The sequence below is a fragment of the Equus przewalskii genome, chromosome 9, assembly GCF_037783145.1.
Source record: "Equus przewalskii isolate Varuska chromosome 9, EquPr2, whole genome shotgun sequence".
Classification (NCBI taxonomy): domain Eukaryota; kingdom Metazoa; phylum Chordata; class Mammalia; order Perissodactyla; family Equidae; genus Equus; species Equus przewalskii.
In genome coordinates this window covers 13,686,314-13,699,534 of record NC_091839.1, presented here as the reverse complement: position 1 = coordinate 13,699,534, position 13,221 = coordinate 13,686,314, and positions in this window count along the sequence as shown.

Here is a 13,221-nt window from a genome sequence, read left to right as displayed (position 1 = left end):
TTCTCTCAGGAAACCGAGACCTTTTATATCTCACCCCATCCCAGGCAGTTCAGGAAAGGGGTGGGGAGGGGAGGGCCTTGCGAACGAGTTAGGAAGCTTCCCCTCCTTTTCAATTTTTTGGAAGAGTTTGAGAAGGATAGGTACTAAGTCTTCTTTGAATGTTTGGTAGAATTCACCAGGGAAGCCGTCTGGTCCTGGACTTTTATTTTGGTGGAGGTTTTTGCTTACTATTTCCATCTGCTTACTGGTGATTGGTCTATTCAAAGTCTCTATTTCTTCTTGATTCAGTTTTGGAAGATTGTATGATTCTAAGAATTTATCCATTTCTTCTGCATTATCCAATTTGTTAGCATATAGCTTTTCACAGTATTCTCTTATAATTTTTGTATTTCTGAATGTCCGTTGTAATTTCTCCTCTTTCATTTCTGATTTTATTTCTTGAAGCCTTCTCTCTTTTTTCTGTGGTGTGTCTAGCTAAAGGTTTGTCATGCTTGTTTATCTTTTCAAAGTAACAGCTCTTCTTGGTTTCGTTGATTTTTTCTTTTTTCTTTTTTTTAGTTTCTATTTCACTTGTTCTTGCTCTGATTTTTATTATTTCCTTCCTTCTACTGATTTGGAGCTTTGTTTGTTCTTCTTTTTTCAATTCTTTTAGGTGCACTGCTAGATTGTTTTTGAGATTTTTCTTGTTTGTTGAGGTAGGCCTAAATTGCTATAAACTTCCCTCTTAGAACTGCTTTTGCTGTATCTCATACATTTTGGCATGTTGTGTTTTCATTTTTGTTTGTCTCCAGGTATTTCCTGATTTCTCGTTTGATTTCTTCATTGACCCAATCATTCTTCAGTAGCATTTTGTTTAATCTCCACCTTTGTGGCTTTTCTGATTTTCTTCCTGTAGTTGATTTCTAGTTTCATACCTTTGTGGTCTGAAAAGATGCCTGGTATTTCAATCGTCTGAAATTTGTTGAGACTTGTTTTGTGTCCTAATATGTGATCAATCCTGGAGAATGTTTCATGAACATTTGAAAAGAATGTGTATTATGCAGTTTTTGAATGGAATATTCTGTATGTATCTACTAAGTCGATTTGGTCTAATGTGTCCCTTAAGGCCAATGTTTCCTTATTGATCTTCTGTTTGGATGATCTATCCATTGGTGTAAGTGGAGTGCTAAAGTCCCCTACTATTATTGTGTCACCTTCTATTTCTCCTTTTATGTCTGTTAATAATTGCTTTACATATTTAGATGCTACTATGTTGGGTACATAGATATTTATAAGTCTTATGTTGTCTTGTGGGATTGTTCCCTTTCTCATTATGTAGTGACTTTCCTTGTGGCAGGCATCTTGAACTGAATTGAGTGCTTGGGGTTTTAAGGAACTCAGCTGAGATTTTTTTTCCTGGAACCCAACTCAGTAAATAAGTGACCTACAGTCAGAGGAATGTAACACAATGGAGGGAGAGGGAGGGACAATAAATATCGAAATGGGAGAAAGCTGTGATGCCTCCCACATCCACCCTTTGCTGTCAGTCAGACATCTTTGAGGAAGTGTCACTCCTTAAACTGTGAGTCCTGCAGAGCAGCCCTTTTCTAATCCACTCCCTGCCCAAATGATACATACATAGGTGAGTCAGGTCCCCTATAAGCTGAACACTTTACTCCCTTCTCTGCTCCCTCCACCCACATAGCTCAGTGCTGGGTGCTCTGGTTTGGTCCCAGGCCCAGGCCTCTAGTTGGTCTGAGAAAACAAGGCCAGGAGGGGCAGGCTGAGAAGGAAGTCAGATGCCAACAGGCATGGAAAGAGACAGATGGGGCTGACATTTTTCCAAGGCCACAAACTCTGGGTGTGTCTTATGACTGTGTCTGTGTTTGGAATCTCATCCTCTTTGTGCCCATTGCAGGGAATCTCCCTCCTACTGCTTCTTTCTCATTACACTTTCTTTCCCTAGTGCACCCCTTTTATGGCCAGAGAATGGCTGTGCAAATAGCTGACAATACAGTGAACATCATTCTGAAAGGTGGATTTTGTTCAGGAGACCTCAGAAATCTTAGGGTGTCCTCTGCCCAGATTAAATTATTAACACTTATTTGAGTGAGAGATGAGGTATAATTATGGAGTTGTGTGATGTTAGGTAAATTATTTAACTTCTCTGACTCAGTTTTTTTAATCTGTAAAAACAGGTATGATATCACTTATGGGATTTTTTGGTGAAGACTAGCTAAATATAAAGCCCCTAGGATTCTGCCTGGTACATAGTGAGCAGTGAGTAAGTGTGAGCTACTAGAATTCTGGGACTAGGCAAAGGTGCCACCCTGGTCATCTAGAGTAGGGAGGCATTTTCTAGCTGGTGTCCTGGCAGGCCAGCCGGAGTTGAAGATGATAGGGGAGGCTTAACTTCCAGGAGTTGAAGGATTGGGTAGCAGTAACTTAGGAACAACATTCTGGAAAATGTCTTAATCCAAGGCAGAAATATTCAGAGAATATGTGGCTTCTGTCACGGTTATTGTCCCTGGGGGTCTGGAAATGTTTCTAGAGTTAAATGGTTTTGCTGAAAGCCAAGCCTAGAAATAAGCTTCAGGGGATGTCTTGCAAATAGCATTCATCTTGCTAAAGGAATTTGATGTTGTGGCCTGGGCATTGTTTTTGTCTTTGTACTGTCTTTATTTATAAGATGTAAAGAGAAAGACTGAAGAAGGATGAAATGAGGAAATGAACGTATAATATAGCAGGGCAGAATTAGGACTGGCATATCTAAGTTACAAGGAAGTATATGTAAGTTTTAAGTGACCATAAAAGGACTTCTTTAAAAAAACAAAACAAAACAGAACTCTCCTTATAAATGTCCATTGAAGCAGAATCACAGAGATGGGTAATATGGCCTCTTTGCTAAATAGTTAGACTGAGGTTAGACTAAGCCACTGAAGAGAAGGGAGATGAAGGAGAAAATGGGCCAGGGTGAGAGAAAATGGGATGGCAAAAGGAAAGGATTGAAAGGAATGTTTACTGAGGGCTCAACACATACCAGGCACTGTGTTTACTGCCTTATGTATCTTAACTTACTCTTTTACTGTCATTTCCTAAGGCAGTTAAGAGTTAATCTATGTTACAGATGAGAAAAAAGAAGCTGAGGGAGGTGAAGGGACTGGTCCAGGGACATCCAGGCACTTAATGGCAGAGCTAGGGTGTTTCACTTCAGAGCTTGTGCTCTTGTCTCTGTCTCAGAAGAAAAGTGAAAGAGGAGGAAGGCAAAGCAAATTTTTGTTGTGGGTACAGTTTAGAAAAGGTAGTTGTGGCAGGCAGAATAATGGCCTCCTCATAACATCCACATCCTGATCCCTGGAACCTGTGAATGTTACTTGATATGGCAGCAGGGACTTTGCAGATGGGATGATGTTAAGGATCTTGAGATGGTAAGAGTATCCCGGATGATCCCAGGGAGCCCAATGTAATCACAAGGGCCCTTATAAGTGAAAGAGGGAGGCAGGAGAGTCAGGGTCAGAATGATGCTGCATGAGAAAGACTCCACCAGCCCTCGCGGGCTTTGAAGATGGGAGGGGAAGGGGAGATATGAACTAAGGAGTGCGGGTAGCCTCTAGAAACTGGATCAGGTAAGGAAGCAATTTGCTCCTTGGACCTCCAGAAGGCATACCATTAGGCTGACACCTTGATTTTAGCCCAGTGAGGCCAATTTTGGACATCTGACCTCCAGAACTGTGAAAACTGGAGAAAAAAAAAAGTATGTAGTTTTTTCATTCCAGGAGGTTACAGTCTGCTACCCCAGAAAAGAGACTGGAAGAAATATGCTGAACGTGAAACAACGATAGGTCTAGATTATAGGTGGAAAATGGAATATGTGTGATATTTTCTTTTTCGTACTTTATCTTAAATTTCAAAAATGGAAAATTAAATATTACCTCATGATGTTATAAATACAGGTATGTCCAATGTACTGAGCACAGAGAGGGAACCATTCACTTGCCTTTGGGAGCCCCTTCAAGAGCTCTGGGAGAGCATGCCATTTGAGTTTGCTAAGGGCAAGGGCAGGCGAAGGAAGAGTGTTACAGATAGAGGAACAGCTTGTGCAAGGGCAGGAAGGGAGAAATGATAGACTTTGTCTTGAGGGGAGGCATGAGACTTTGTCTTTAAATCTAAGAGGTCCATCGCTTCAGTGGATCAAACCCAAAGGAATGCATCTCTAGGCATCAAGGAATATGGTCAGAGACCTTTTATGGGGGGAACCAAGACATTCTGGCAGCTCAGAAACATATCAAGTAGCTTTGGACTTGGTAGCTGAGGAGAATGTGCTTGCTGTGAAATATTTGTTGTCTAAGTCTCTGGCTTTTCTGCTTTCCCCTCCTCTTTTTTCTTGCAGTGGGCAGGGCCTCAGTCCCCAAATAGGTCCCCTGTATTTTGCAGGAGGGTTTGTTTCCTTTGTTGAGGGGTGGATGTGTAGCTTGGAGGTTTTTGTTTTTCCTTTCACCAGCAATTAGGGAAAGGATAGTGTGGCTCCTTTCTCTACTAATCATCTCATAATGGAACCATCTAAATCTCATCTTGATTCCTCCACCCTCTAGGGACCCAGACCTTTTCCTGGTCCTCCTTGATCCTGGGGGACTCAGAGGCCGTGCAGAACACTATGCGAGGAAAAAAAGCCCAATAACAACAAAAAACAAAAACCAGGGGTGAGTAGAAACTGTTGTAATTGCCTCTATTTTCTTAAAGTGTGTGTTACTTTTCTCCCTTCCCCCTGGTGATATCGGCTCAACACAAGGTTGACATAAGGGAAGCCATATTGTAGAGAAGAAACCATATTGTCACTTTGAATGATTAACTAACCCAGACATACTCAGTAGACTTTACAGCCCCTCCCAACTGCTATAAAATGATAATTTTGTTCATTAGGAATGTGATGATTCCCCAAGCAGAAAGTCTATGCTGATAGTCGTCAATGACAACTGAAAGATCAGCATGTAGGATGCTGCTCCAGTCTCTGATGCATATCCAGTGGAACAGAAGACTATGGGGAACTAAGACTAGATGTCTGTCCCATTCTGGAGATCAGATGTAGACCCCACTGGGATTAGGTCTATTTTTCAGGGACTGTTAAAATTTGGGTTGTCTATACTTCTTATCCTTCTGGTCTGATACTTGATTATAAAATGGGCCTTTAGATGTTGTTCTGAAACTGTTGAGCAAGGTACAAAATTCTAATAATACAAAATGTCAACGTGACACTGGGAACAAGAGAATATTTCCAAATGAGTACTAAACAGTTTCATTCCTCTAACCCAGATCTACGCCCTGGTTCAGCAGGAAGGAGCTAGATCAGTTGTAGCCCTGAGTCCTCCAAGAATGAGGAATGACCAAGGAATAGAAGGGACTGAAACAGGCAAACAGGTAGCCATTGATGATTAAGTAGCTAGGAACTCAAGAATTTTTCCTTTTTGCAATTACTGATTATACCTTTTAGCGGTTTAACCTGCCCATCGTTAACTGTGCTGTTTAGGCAATATGCCATCTGACTCCCACTAGGTTCCTAGAGATAACATCTCCCCGGAGCCTGGGTCACCATGATAATGGGTGTTTGAGCTCTTCTTCAGGAATTAGAACCCTTTGTCCACTCCAGGCAGGTTGAGCCACCAACTCATCAACTGGGCCCATGCAGATGTCCAATAGGTGACCTTTTGACATCGAGAAGCTAAAAGCTCCACCCTCAGATCATGCTAATGCTGCCATTTTGTGAGCATGCATCCTATGAAGAGGCATGAAGTCTGACTACACTTGTGCAGATCGTCAATTACCCCCACTCCCCTCGCCTCCAATCACCTATCTGCCTCCACATTTCAGACGACCTTGCCTACCTTTCCTATAAATATCCCTGAACCCCTATTTTCAGGAAAGCAGATTTGAGACTCATGTTCTTGCTTCCTCACATGGCTGCCTTGTGATTAAAACCCTCTCTCTGTTGCAATCTCATTGTTTCAGTGTTTGGTTTTCTGGGCGACAGGCAAAAACAACCCTGGTGCGGTAACACTGGTATTGTAGGGCCGAGTCCTGATCTCTGGGCAAAAAATTGCTATGGTTTGGTTCCATCCACCAAGACAATGGGCCCATATTTTTCTATAGTCAAAGGCCCTTGTGTTTGGCCCCAGGAGTTTCACCTTGAACTTGTGCCAATGCTCAAGACTTCCTGTTCTGTTCCTTCCAAGTCATCTTGGAATCTTCAAGCTTGTGGATGGAGTCGGGGGTCCTGAGTTGTGAGGAGGGAAAGGGGAAAGTTGTGGGAATCCAAGACAGTTGTGCTTGGGAGAGTCTTCTAGGCCTGTCAGTAGAAGAAACAGGATTGTGGAACAGGACACCTGGGTCCTAGTGCTGGTGACTAAACATTGACCTTGAAGAGTAGATTTGCTTCTCTAGGGCTTAGTTTTGCCTGCTGCACAATGAGGAGATTTGACTAGATGAACTCAAACCCTACAACTTGAATGCCCTGGCCATGCATTGCCTTTCCTCTTCCTCATTCAAATTTGTATCATCCCTTCATGGCCCAAGGATCCGGCATCAGATACGACAAGTTGGGCTAATGTTTGTATGAGTGGGGACCAACTGCCAGGTATCATGTACCCAGTTGACTGACCTTTAGGCTAGAGTGGAATGGGTGGATATTTTCGGCCTGGTATTATTTCGGGTTCTCTTTGGTAGCAGGAGGGGTGGGGTCCTACCAAACTGTGAAAGTCTTGACGGCCAGCCTGAGTCTGGACTCTTGTGAGTGGGGATCTACCAGAGGCTTTAAGTGAGAAGTGACCTGGTCAGATCTGAGTTTTGGGACATGCACCCTGACAGCTGATTTGTTGGGAGAACTGTGGCTGTGGAGAGTCCACATGAGAGTCTGAGATCTGAACTTGGAGGTCAGAGGGCATAGAGAGCAGGGGACAGAAGAGTCACTTGAAGAACTGGCAGGCCTTGGTGAGTGACCAGAGAGAAGGGGGTGGTGAGGAGGAGGCTTGAAGATCATTCAGAGCTGCGTTTAGTTTGGGCTTTTGGGTGGATCAGACGTCATTAGCCCTGAGATAAGGATGAGGGATTGGTTGGCTAGGGACTGAGATGCTAAACTCAGCTTGGGATAGGTTTAGATATGATGCCTGTGGACTCTCCAGGTGGAAATAGTGTGTGGGCATTGGGGAGAAGCTCTAGAAGGAGGCTGGGGCTGGTGCGAGTGAGTGGTGGAGGCCGAGATGGAGAAGAGGAGTGAGCCCAGAGTCTGTGCCTGTAGGGTACTGCTCGGCCTGGTCCCATCACAAGCCACAGGGCTGAGTTCTACTCTTCTGCAACATTTTCTCTGTTGATCAGAGTGACTTTTCAGGGTTTTGGCCCAGACAGATATTCTTAGCCTGGGGGTCACTTATTAATTGCCTAAAGGAAAGGAAGGGCTTTTGGAGAAAGTAATAGAGAAAAGCAGGCAATCAAAACACGTCCTATAAAACACTTTAACACTCATTGTAAAACATAGAAACACAATGTAAATTTAAAGTTTTGTTGAAAACACCATGTCCACAGGGCGGAAAGGGAGAGGGTGAGTCGAAGAGGGCAACAGGGAAGAAGTAACTTAGAAGCATTAAGCTAATAGCAAGGCTCCTAGGTCTAGAAATCTCCTTGGCAGGCTCCCTGTAGCTTAAAAGTTACTTGCCCTGTCAATTTCTTGGAAGAAATGAGTTTTATATGTACACATTGCAATGTAAAATACTAACAACCAAAAGGCATGGTGTGCTTACTAATTATCGTACAACTGACAACTAGTGCAACTAAGTGTGTACTAATAGAACAAGTTATAGCCAACAAATACTGTGTGCTTACTGCATGCCAGGCAGTGTGCTAAACACTTTAAATAACTAGATTACCTCATTTGATCCTCACAACAGCACACGTGGTGGGTGCTTTTATTACCCCTATGTTACAGATGAGGGGGCAAGTTGTAGTCATTTGCCCAGGGCCTTGCAGCTCGTGTGTTAGAGCCAGAATTTGCAGCCAGGCTGCCTGGGGGACTCCATAGCAGGTGCTCTTAACCTCTCAGCAGTCCAGTGGGGAAGTGATAAGGTAAGACTTCTCGTAGCGTGGTTCTCAGACCATCTGTATCAGAATTATCTGGGATGTTTGTCAAAAATTGAGATCTAGGAGCCAGCCTGGTTGAGTAGTGGTTAAGTTTGCGTGCTCCACTTTGGCAGCCCAGGACTCACCAGTTCGGATCCTGGGTGTGGACCTACACATGGTTCATCAAACCATGCTGTGGCAGCATCCCACATACAAAATAGAGGAAGATTAGCACAGAAGTTAGCTCAGGGACAATCTGCCTTGCAAAAAAGAAAAAAAAAAAAAAAGAAAAGAAAATTGAGATCTACAGGTCTCACCTTGGACCAACCCAAAGCAGAATTTCTCAAACACTAGTATTTGAGACTTACTGAGTTGGGGCTGGGTGTCTGGGTTCTGGAAGGCAATGGAATCTTGTCTTCTCTAGTCACCTGCAGTTTGGGTATTATCCTTCTGTGAAGTTGGCAATGTAGTCTATGCTGCTTTCTTTGGACTATTGGAGGGGTGCATTCCGTTCTGAGAGTGGGCAAAATCATGCTGACGTTAATGCTGGAGGAGGCATTTTGACACAGTGTCTTGTATTCACATTTTCCTTTCACCTTTCATTTGCTTCTCTCCCCTCTATACCCTCTCCCTGACCACTGCCCCTCACTTCTCGGCCTGTGCCCTGAGTATCTTACCACCTGGGAGGGACAGAGACAGGGGAGGGCAGGGGAACATGGCGCTCAGTGGGGGACGCACCCTGGGAGAGGAGCGGTTGATCTGTGGTTCCTCTCAAGCCCAGCCAGGCTCTCACGTGGAGGGGGAGCTTTCCATGAAGTTTAGCTGCATCATGCTGAGAGTGTGATGGGGAGAGTGGAGTTGCAGCCTGGGGTACGAAGTGGAAATCCTGTCACCCACAGTGGTGGTCTGCACATGTCCACGTCTTTTCTGAAATGAAGGGTTAATCTCCCTAAGAGCTCGGAGCCAGGTGATGCCGATAAACAGGAGGAAATGTGAATCTTTCTTTCATCCACTGGCAAGTTTGCAGGGCTGATCCTCTTACACTCTCTGCCTTGAGTGAGCACAACAGTGAGTTTTATACAGCTCACTTTTTGGGCTTTTCACACACCATGGCCTTGGGGAGGTCCAGAGGTGTGGGGAGGGCCCTGGGCTGGGAGTGAGGAGAGCTGGTTCTGTGTCAGCTAAGCTACCAGTTTCCTTCGTTACCTTGGGAAAGTCACTCACTCACTCTACGCTTGAGTTTTCTCATCTGAAAATTGTTGGATTTGGGTGAGACAATCGTGCGTGTTCCTTCTTGCTCTCAAGTTCTGCTTCTGTGATTAGCAGCAGGGAGGCGGGAGCAGGTGTGGCAGAGCCCTGGATGCTTCTCTTTATTTCTGTCTCATGTGCCTGCCTTCCCCCAAATGAGCAGGTAGTGAGTTCCGTTTGTGTCTCCTCTTGCACAGCTTTGTGTTTCAGAGGCCTGAAGATGCCCACTGTGGGTGTGGTGAGGAGAGTCTCTGGAGCCTGGGGCCCCCTGGGCCCTGGGGAAGGACGGCCTGCTTGGTAGGTTTCCTGCCATCGCACAGACTTCTCATGTTTTAGTTTGATGGGACTTCCCTCCCTGTTCTCCCCCCTCCTCCACAACCTACCCCTGAGCATCACATTCAGTTTCTGGAGTGGATTATGAGTGTTTGATAACTTTCCTGGCTGTTTCCTGCCTGTGGGTCCCTGAAACAAACAGCAGGAAACTCTCATAGACTTCGGGGTCTCTACTTCATGTTTTCCTCTTTCCCCATAGAGCCTGAGAGAACACACAGGGCTCCAGTTCCAGAGAGACACATGTACATGCTCTAGCTCCCAGCATTCCCATATAGTGAAGGGTGGGGTGGGGTTATATTCTTAATTGTCTTGGAGTCAGCATAACACATATGTGAACCTGTGCGGTGTCCTAATGTCCTGTATGTTGTTGCCACTTAAGAGTTTAGAGTGGGTGCTATGTATGTGTTGAGTGTATTACCTGTGCCTGGGTGTGTGCATGTGGGTCAGAGCGTGCGGTCAATTGCAGTTGATGCTGAGAGGAAGTAATTCAGGGGCTGGGGTTGCTCTCTTTATGTTTCTTCTTTTGCACAATGCGCTAGTAACAACTTGTGTTGTCAGAGGGCTGATTGAAAAGATGTTAGAAATTCCCTTAATCCAGTCTGAAATTCACCTTGTTTTATTCTTGGGTGTGTAATATGTGAGGGTGTGAGCAGGTGGAGGATGAAACACCAGACCTTCCTGAACAGTCTGAGGTCAGTTCTCAGAAATTAGCTGTTGACTGTTTGGCCATCACCACCTTGGGATTTGTGAGTAGGACCCAGAGGATGTGAGAGCTTCTGTGGCAGAGATATTCTCCTGTTCTGAGAAGATTAGAGACACATTGACAAGCTGGAAACAGGTCAAATTTGTGGCTTGTTTCTATCCAATATTTAGGCATTCTGACCTTTAAAAGCAATTTAATTTCACTGATATTGTCATCTAGGTACCAAGTGCCAGGTGGTGAGTTTTCAAAGATAAATGAAATTCAATCCTTATCCTCAGGAGCTAATAGTTGGTCTTTTCTTGAACAAGATTTTCTGGGCCTAATTCCCTCCATGGCCAACTCTGTCTCACTGGCAGTCTTCGGGACTCTCAGAACCACACAGGTGAGGTGAGATGCTGGAGTGGCTGATGGAAGAGAGTAGGGCAGGGGTCCAGCCCTTGCACTTTCTGACTCTCCTTTTCAGGTGCACAGTGACCATGGGAAGTAGGAAACTGGGCTCCTTAAGGAATGCTGTGGTAAGTAGTGTGGTGAGGATGGCAGCTCTGATGGTCCCTCAGCTCATCTCTCAGCTCCTCAGGCTACGAGAGCATGCCCTCCAGCACTCCCAGAGATGGAGATTGAGTATATTTCCTTGAGGGACTGGAAACAGGATTTGTTAGCTACTCTTAACAACATTAGCAGTGAGAGAGCAGGGCAATTCGAGGCCTTGTGGAATTGTCTCTGGGGAACTGCAGTTACTTCAGTCCATTCAGAGGAGGAGATTGGGCAGTAGCTAAGGGTGGGACAGAGAAACAGATGTTCAAAAATGCTCTGTGCAAGTTTTTTCTAGGGCTCCCATACTCAGCTCGTATCTCCTCCCCAATATGGCATCCCCTCCACCATGCCTAAGTCAACTGGGGTGTGACTCCCCCTCTCTCTTGAAAACCCATTCTGCTAAGACTTTGTGATGCCCTTTTGTGCCTACTTTCCCCCTTCAATATTGCCTTTGATATTCCTTTTAGCTCCAATGTCACTTCAGTAAAATGCCTTGGGGGAGGGGAAGGGATATTTTTCCAGAACCCCATTCTTAGGGTTGACTCTGGGCCCTGCACATTTCTACTTCTCCAGGATAACCCTGGGAACTTACTTCTAACCTGGGTTCTATTGTAGCTCTTTACCAGCCCAGCTGCACCCTAAGTACAGCTTAGGGAGAGAGACAAACAGAGACAGAGAGAGGCTTCAAGCATTGGGATGTGTCAGGTGTCCATGTGCCTTTGCAGTCAAGTAGAGCAGACCTGGATTGAGATCCTCACTTTGTCTTTTATTAACTGTGTGATCTTGGCAAGTGATGTAAGCTCTCTAAGACTCAGTTCCTCCATCTGTAAAATGGAGATGATGTCCACATCATAGTTAGAATAATAGCAACATGTATTGAGCACTTTACACTTATTATTTCACTCAATCCTCATACATTTCTAGGAATTAGGCACTATTGCAGTTGTCATGTTTCAGATGAGGAAACTGAGGCACAGAGAAGTTATTTAGCAGGCCCAAGTTAATGTAATTTGTAAGTGGTGGAGCTGGGATTCTGAACTTGGACAGTCTGACCTCAGAGCCTGTGCCCTTAACTACTGCACTAGACTGTGTAGTTCACAGAATGTTAACAGGAATTAATTGAGATAAACATTTGAAGCACCAGCTATAGTGCTTGGCACACAGTAGGCACTGAGTAAATGGTAGCTGTTACCACCAGAGCTGAGAAGCCTGCTTCCATGTGGGCATGAGGAAGATGTGGCCCTGGGTCAGGATGAGGCAGAGAGATGGGTCCTCTTGCTGACATGGGGGTTTGCACAGAGTCAGGGCTTCTTCCACCCTCACTCTGTAGGACAGGGCTTGTTGGCAAAGTCTTGTCCCTGCCATCCCAAAGTTGCCTGACAGGCCCTGAAAGGAAAACACAGGAGCTGAAACTGGGTGGCCATAGGGAGGGGCTCCCTCCCAGCCAGCTAATTGTTCAAGAATCCTTTTTTGACTCTGCTTCAGAGGAATCTGGCTGTTCATTTCCTGATGTCTTGCCCATTTGGTCAGGGCTCCCTGATAATCTACCTGTGGAACAGAGTGGGGCTGCTGCTTAAATTGGCACAGGGTAAAGGGTTAATGCCAGGAAGCTAAGGAGACCTTGCAAGGGCCCAGGGAAATCCAGATGTGGGCTTCAGAGGAGGGAGTATCAGGCTGGCTCTGTTTTCCTGTCATGTATACCTTGGCTCTCCACCGGGCCCTGGGAACGGCTCGGTCAGCAGTCAGCAGTTCCGGCACACCTGCGCCACGCCAGGCGCTGGCTGGGCTAGAGGCAGCGTGGCTCATGGCTGAAGGCTTTTGGAGGCTGAGGGACCTGGATTCCCAGGATGGCTCAGCCACTGTTTAGTTGTGTGACCTTGGATATTTATTCATCTTCTCTGAGCCTCAGTTTTCTCATCTGTGAGAAAATTGTGAGGATCAAGTGCAATAACACACATGAAGCCCCTAGAGCAGCAACTTACATGCTGTAGGTGCTCAGTAAATGTTGTGAGCCACGGTGGGTGCAGTGGGGGATGTGGAGAAATAGAAAATACAGTCCCTAATCTTTAAGGAGCTTATAGTCTGGGTAGGGGGAGAAGCAGTAAGACAGGTAAACATAGATCACAGCATCAGGACCGCATGCTCTATAACACAGGTCAGCAGGTGTAATGGGCAGTGAGAGCTTTGGGAGTTCAGAGGTCGGAGAGCTGCCCTGTGGGCTAAGCTGGTCACAGAAGGCTTCCTGAACAGGTGCCCCTTGAGAATGTGCAACGGTTGGAGAGGAAGTTGGAGGGGCATTCAGAAAAGCGTCTGAGATGAGG